Source organism: Triticum dicoccoides, chromosome 4B (assembly GCF_002162155.2).
Source record: "Triticum dicoccoides isolate Atlit2015 ecotype Zavitan chromosome 4B, WEW_v2.0, whole genome shotgun sequence".
Classification (NCBI taxonomy): Eukaryota; Viridiplantae; Streptophyta; class Magnoliopsida; order Poales; family Poaceae; genus Triticum; species Triticum dicoccoides.
This window is the reverse complement of record NC_041387.1, coordinates 287248933-287257109: the sequence shown is the minus strand read 5'-3', so window position 1 is coordinate 287257109 and position 8177 is coordinate 287248933.

Here is an 8177-nt window from a genome sequence, read left to right as displayed (position 1 = left end):
GCGGCCAACTCTCAATAGCTTCAATCTTGGCTTTATCAACTTCAATTCCCTGTGGAGTAACAACATAGCCAAGAAAAGACACTCGGTCGGTGCAAAAGGTGCACTTCCCAAGGTTACCAAACAAACATGCATCACATAGAGCAATAAAAACAGCAGGTAAATGTTCCAAATGTTCCTCCAAAGATCTGCTATAAATTAATATGTCATCAAAGTAAACTACCACAAATCGTCCAATCAAAGCACGTAAAACTTCGTTCATTAATCTCATGAAAGTACTAGGTGCATTAGTTAACCCAAAAGGCATGACTAACCACTCATATAATCCAAATTTAGTTTTAAATGTTGTTTTCCATTCAACCCCCAATTTCAAATGAATTTGATGGTATCCACTATGCAAATCAACTTTGGAGAATATTGTAGAGCCACTCAATTCATCAAGCATATCATCTAGCCTAGGAATAGGATGATGATAACGAATAGTAATATTATTAATGCCTCTACAATCAACACACATACGCGATGTACCATCCTTTTTCGGCACTAGAATAATAGGAACAGCACAAGGACTAAGGGATTCACGTATATAACCTTTGTCAAGAAGCTCATGTACTTGACGCATAATCTCCTTCATCTCCTCTTGATTCGTACTGTATGGCACACGGTTTGGCAGTGAAGCACTGGGAATTAGGTCAATCTGATGCTCAATCCCTCGAATAGGTGGTAATCCCGGTGGCACGGCTTGTGGAAATACATCAGCGAACTCCTGCAAAATGTTAGTGATAGCAGGAGGCAAAGAGGAAGGCACGTCCTCGAATGAAAATAATGCCTCTTTGCACACAAAAGCATAGCAAACAGATTTGCTGAAATCTAGCTATCCAATATCAGATTTGGTGGCAAATAAACATGCATGTTTCAATTTAATTTCAGAAGCAACACTAGATGGTTTATTATTAGGCTTCATTTGTTGCTCAAATTCTTTTGCCACAATCTGATTTTCACTCTTATTCTTCTTCTGTTTTGCTTTATTAGCTCTATTAATATCATCATTCAAAATGGAATCAGGAGTCATAGGAAGCAAAGTAATATTTTTATCCTTATGAACAAGAGTATACTGATTGTTTCTACCATGGTGTACAGAATTTTTATCAAATTGCCATGGTCGACCAAATAATAAGGAACATGCTTGCATAGGTACGACATCACAATCAACATAATCAGTGTATGTAGAGATACTAAAATGCACACGAACAGTAGGTGTTACCTTAACCTTGCCGCTGTGGTTGAACCATTGGATGTAGTAAGGATGTAGATGTGGTCTTGTGGTGAGAGATAGCTTCTCTACCATCTCCATGCTCGCTAAGTTGTTGCAGCTCCCTCCATCTATGATGACGTGCATAGAACGTTCCTTCACAACTCCCTTTGTATGGAACAAATTATGCCTCTGATTTTGCTCAGCTTGTGTGACCTGCACACTCAAAACACGTTGAGCAACTAAACATTCATACCTGTCAGCATCTTCAGGAGCCATGTATTGCGTCTCATGATCAGAATCATCTCCACCGTGTTCTTCACATGTAATAAGAGCCAAAGTCTCCTCATCACAGTCACTAGCGGACTCATACCCACCATCCTCAGTAGCAATCATCACACGCTGAGATTTGCATTCTCTCGGATAATGACCTCCTCCCTTACAATGACGACAAATAATATCACTTGTGTGCCTAGTTGATGCCATGGAAGAAGAAGAGCTCTGTGCAGGCCCGGCAGGTGTGCTCTTGTATCATGGCTGAGGTGGCACCTGATGGAGGTGCTGGTGTAGTGCACATAGAAGATGCACGCGGTGTCCATGATGAAGGTTGACCTGTAGAAAATTTAGTTCGCGCCAATGCTTGTCGATCCTGCACTTCACGTTCAGCTTTACAAGCAATGGAATAAACGAGTCATACTAGTATACTCCTTATACTCTAGAATGGTCTGAATCTCTCTATTTAATCCACCCATAAATCGTGCAAGCATAGCTTCATTCTCCTCAACAATACCACATCTAATCATGCCAATTTGTAATTCCTGATAATACTCTTCTATAAAAAAAATTCCTTGTCTTAGACGCAACAATTTTTGAAGCAATTCACGTTGATAATATGGTGGAACCCAACGAGTACGCATAGTAGTTTTCAAAGCAGCCCAAGTAGCTGGAATAGGATATAATCTACAATGTTCAGACCACCATACACATGCAAAACTAGTGAAAGCACAAACAGCAGCACCAACCCGTCTCTCCTCGGGATATTGTAAACATGTAAATTGTTGTTCAGTTTCTAACACCCAAGTAAGATATACATTAGGAATGTATCTACCCTCAAATGATGGAATATTCAATTTTAGTTCAGGAACATGGTCATGATCTCGTACCTTAGGTGGTGGTGCAGGCCTACCATTGTGAATATATACCTGAGGTTAATCTTCTGGTGGTGGTGCTGGTGGATGCACGTAGTTTTGATTTTGATCAACCTCATCCTCGTAATAGTCCTCCACCTCTGCAGTAGCAGCAGGAGCTATAGAAGCATCAACAGCAATAGCAGCGGCACCAGAATTTTGTCCTGGCTCAATAGGAATATGTTGTGCTCGCCCTACTGTATCGCGGCGTGAAGCTGGTGGTGGGAGACGTTTGAGTAATTCATCGAACTTGGCGTCCAACTTGGTGTCAATAGTCTTCTCAATGTCATCCATCTTCTTCATTGCCTTTCCAAAGCTGGCCATCACGTCTTCCACCTGTTGACCCAACATTTGATGAAACTAATCGTGAAGCTCCTTGTTCGTCATGTTCTCTCAGTCAATCTCGTCGGCTTGTGGTCCTGCCATAGTTAGCAGCAATAGAAACAAACAAGAATATGATCCTGCAGACTACTGGAAAATGGTGGTGGTGGGGTGTCACAAATCCGTCAAGCGAATCTCAAATTATTACCAGTTCTTACCCAGCAACAGGTGGTGATCGGCAACCGTTGTAGTCAATACTCTCAAAGATTGGATAGAGAGATTACCAGGGAGAGTCAAACGCACGACGTAGATATATGTGGAGCTGGGAAGGCTTATAATATGGTAGCAAAAAGGTCAGCAATAATCAATTTAGAGATGCAAAGTTGAATAAACGCTCAATGACGGTACTGTGTTGGTCCTAGGCTAGACCGTGCTAGAGACGCGAGCCTAGAACACTAACAAAATCACGGTGCGACACGTAATCAATGGAGGAGCACACTCTGGAAAAAAATCTCTTTTTTTCACTTTTATGCACTTTTTTTTGCTCTTTTTCTTTTTTTTGCTCCGCAACAAAAATTTTCGAAAAATTCTACAAATGGTATAAAACTGCCTACCCAGAATTTTCCAGACTTAGTTTTTTTTTGAAACTGGAACTATTTTTTTACTGCGGGTAGCACGGAAGTTAGGGAGTTTGACTTTGTCACGACTCACCCTTGATGTTTGTTGGTTTTGATCCATGAATTCGTTGTGTTGCAAGTGGATCTTGCCTTTCCCCACCATCTCACCCTCGAAATCCATCCAAAATCCACGAAATCCGCAAATTTCTCCATGTTTTCGAGTTCATCCCTGATAGAGGCAAAGTTTTCCCGTCTTCCGATGAGATGGTGATTATCGTTTCGGAGGAGTAGACTTTGACGATCCGACTATGTACGTGCGAGGACGTCGCGCCTTAGCAATCGTTAAACCAACTACGAGAGGTTATTGACCACGCCGGAGCACGATCTACCTGACCATGAGGGTCTATTTCCTGTGAGCAAACGAAGAACAAGCAAGAAACTGAGATTGCAATCTGGATATTGCAAATATAAGATGAAAGCTTTATTGATCAAGATGGGGTTCTGTGACGTCTTGGTCTGGTCGTCGAACACAAACGAAGTACGCGAAGTTGCAGCTATGGTGAACTTTTAATCTAAACAAAACCCAAAGTCTAAACGACACCCTAAGGGTTGTATATATGGAGGAAGAGGGGGGAATTTCGTGGCCCTTGGGGAAGGGGTCCGAAACCAACCCTATCTCTTGTTTCCCCACACATACGGACTCTAAAAACCAGCCTATACTCAAGTATTTCGAAATTACATGGGCCTGGCCCAATAATAAGGTGATGCAGCACCTAGAATAGCCTCTGGACGAAAGTTATGAAGTAGCATCTTGTATATTTCGTCCAAGGCTTCACACACTCATTATGGTGGCTTCAACGTCCTGAAATCATCACTTGTAACTCTGTTCTTGTTCCCCATGCGCATGCCATCATCTCCATGCTTATTCTTGCTCCAATGTTCATCCTTCTCCAAGCTAGGCCCTTCATTTGTAAGCAAAACAAATGTATCCAATTTAGGCAGCATCATATTCTCATGAACATTAGAATCATTACCAAGAAACGAAAGTACCTGGTAATTTAATTGGCGTGCGTGAGCTCTAGTAATTGGTCCAGTATGTATAGCAGCACGGGTTGTGGGTGTAACAATGGTATTGATGTCCTCATCAATCCCGAGCCATTCCCGTGTGAAGTTGACCCGCCTGGATAATCCAGACCTTGACCCGGATCATCAGGACCCGTCCGGATCATCCGACTCTTGGCCCGGATCATCCGGCTATCTCTGCCGAAACTGCATTTTCTGTAGTCTTTGTCCACCGCCACCTACGCCTCCGCATACCCACTTCATCCACCACCACCTATACTCCGCCAACCCCATGATATACCACACTATACCACCATTCGACTTTGGTTTTGAGAATTTGAGGTGTGGTTCCCGTGTCCTATTGTGTTTTGGCTATATAGGTACGGCGCGACATCAAAATCACCACCGCTCATCTTCGCCATGGACTCGTCATCGCCAAGAACCGTCTGTGCTTACAAACGACTACCTCGACGGTAACCTCGACGACATCTTTGTCTACTCCTTACAATTGCATTGATAACCACCATAGCCCAATTTTTGCGTACCTTGCCTATCGACACTAGCCTTGGAGTATTGCCGGCAATGTGACTTGTGCACATTAGTGATCATACTATCTATAACATACATACCATATCATAGTGGTGCATATCTTGCTATCATCTAGTGTGTCACAAAGTTGTCATCTCATACACAATTGCTACCTTGGTTCGTGAGGTTCTGCATGAGAAAAGAGCTCAAAAGAGAACGAGCCAAACAAGCTTTTAAGCAAAAAGAAAAAGATACGCAAAGAGCTTTTAAGCAAGAACCGTAGCATCATACTACATTAAGATTGTCATACTCGATCATCTTGGATCATATCACCGGAATACCATACATATAGCATACTTGGGATAGAAGTCGTTGCATTTTTGCTTGGTAGGTTGTGCACAAGTTTTGTATCCGCCTATTGTGCAATCGTGCTAGCGTCTCTCTAATGTTGTGCACCAAAAGCATTTTCATGGATTCCACTTTTTGGCTCATTTTTGGTTTGCACAACCCCACTTATCTATTTGCGTGTGTGTTTCCATGTACCGCTACTTGCTTGGTCTACTTGTTGCATTTGCAAATTTGCGAATATTTTTCAACATCTTTGAGTCTCACTAACAATTGCATCAAATTTTGTGCCACCATCCTAACCGAGCTCCACCATAAGCTTTTACTTGTGTAGGTATGAGAACAGACAAGATTGGTACCAATTATGCTATTTCCTTGTTCCACATTTGAGTGATCATTGATCCATCTTCAACATCGGTCAAGGTACATTTGGTATAAGTTCTTCTCTTTCTCCCACTCACATATTGGCTTGGAATGATGGATACGCCAAGTTCTTCTACCAACCCACTCTTCATCGAGCAAGACAACAACATGTCATCCTATGTCACCAAGAGCCACCTCTTCGGTGCACAAAAAGCTTTGCATCAAGAACAACAAGCAATGAGCGATCACATCGACAATCTCGCCACCGACTTGCGACTCTCCGAGCAACGAACAAGAGACTACTTCGACAACAAGCTCGACACACACAAACAAGAGTGCAAGAATGGACGAGATTCGTGCCTTGTTGGTGAACTGCCATTCTACCACTTCATCCTTCTCAAGACGGAGCCGCTCGATTCGACACTCTGACGACACCTTCTCCGGCTCAAGTACACCGACATCGAACACTCTACGTCAAGCCGTGCGCCAAGACCGTCAAGCAACTCGCAATCCTCTACACAGCAATCATCCACAAGAGCAATTCGACGAGAAAGCACATCGTCGTCGCCAAAACCAAGCTCCTCTTGCTCAAGCACAAGAAAGGCAACGTCAACGTCTCCAAGAGGATGAGCGAGCGCGCCAACACTAAGACGAACAAGACGTTGAAGCACAATGTCTTCAACAACAACAACGTGAAGCACAAGCACTTGAGGTGCAACGTGCCCTTCGAGAGTCAAGTCAAGCCGTCGCCAACCGCAACCGAGATAGGCGCAATCAAGAGCATGCACATTGCGAAGAAATTCAAGAGTGGCACTACCAAGGAAGAGTGTGTCGGCATTCTGGGAACGGGGGTCCCCAGACTTGCCTGCCTGCGGCCTGCGGCGTGGCTCAAGTGGGGGCCCAATGCAGCCCGGCTCCATCAGCTCAAGCTCAAGACCCTCGCGAGGGGCCAAGCCTCGCGGGGCGGACGACAGGAAGCTTCCTCAGGAGCAGCCTCCCCAGGCAGGCTCGCGAGGAGGCGGAGTACCTCCCGAGGAGCCCGTGATGCAAGCCATGACGATCGAGACCAGGCGGGCGCCGGCCTGCGCAGTGTCCTTGTTTCCCTTTCGGTGCAAAGAGGGAAAGCACAGGCCAAGGCATCAGGCAAAGGTTACCGTTTCGGTGCAACAAGACCAAGACCAGCAAAACGGCAGGATGGAGGTCATCATGGAGCCCAGGGCGGCGTCATCATCAGAGCCTTTGGCAGCCGAAGACCAACTTTAGTCAGGATAAGTGTACCAGATGTTCCCCTTCAAAAATGGCCAATTGTTGGCGCCCTTCCCGCTCATTATTTGGGAAGAGGCCCAGGGCCTCCCCCTATAAATAGGACTAGCCACCACAGGGTAGAGGCAGCTAGAGAACAGATTGATCAGAGAGAGAGAAGCGACTGAACTCACCCAAGCAGTTCATTGCACCAGCTCAAGAACAGCCCCTCGCGAGGTTGTTCTCCCTTTGTACTGTTCATCATCAGCCCCTGAGGCAATCCACCACACCACACACTGGAGTAGGGTATTACACCACAATGGTGGCCTGAACCAGTATAAATCTCGTGTCCCTTGTGTGTTCTTCTGTCTAGCCTAGATCCCTTGCGAGACTTCGAGACGTGAGCTGGTAGGGGAATGATCTTCATGCGCACCCCAGTGTTCGAACCTCAAGGGTCTGCCGGAACCCGAAATCCGACATTTGGCGCGCCAGGTAGGGGTGCGCCGGAATCCTTCTTCCGCCGCCTCGCGTTTCGTCGCCTCGCTGTCCTGATGTCAAGTGACCCGACTGCCAACGCCGACCGCTGGGCGGCGTGGCCCGTCCATGCCGTGCCGCCGGCCCAGGTCGTCCTCAACCTTGCGCCTCAGGCAGCTCACGCTCTGTAGGGCGCTGCGGGGCGCGGGCGACGCGGCCAAACGCCGCCTGCCCTCACACCGCGGCAGGTGCGATCAACAGCAAGAGCTTCGAACCACGCCGCGGCCACAGCGCCGAACACCCGACGGGAGCAGGCGAACTCCAGGGCCGCGCTCACGGTGGCCCGAGAGCTGCTACGGTGCCCGCTGCTGGAGGGCGGTCGTGACGTGCTGCTGGAGCGAGTAGCCGAACTCCTGGACGCCGCTGCCTCGAGAGCACGTCCTTTCTGCCTCCAGCTGCCACCACAGGTCGAGGGCGGGCCGTATGGTGGCCCCATATGTGCCCATGCAACTCCGAGCAGACTTCAGGCCCTGCTCAACGCCAACTCGGCCGTCAGCACCGGGCGCCAAGTCGCGCCGGCCCCATCTCTGGCCGGCGAAGGATCACACGCCGCGACCTTCGGCCTCGGCGGGCCACTACTCCATCACCCTCAAGACAACACTCCAGCCGGACTGCATGGCATGTGGGGCACTACGGCGAGAACCGTGGGGCTGTGGTCCCAGAAGCTTATGTGCCCCACATGATGGATCGAGAGTGCGCATTGGAAGAAGACCATGGCTCGTTCCTCGG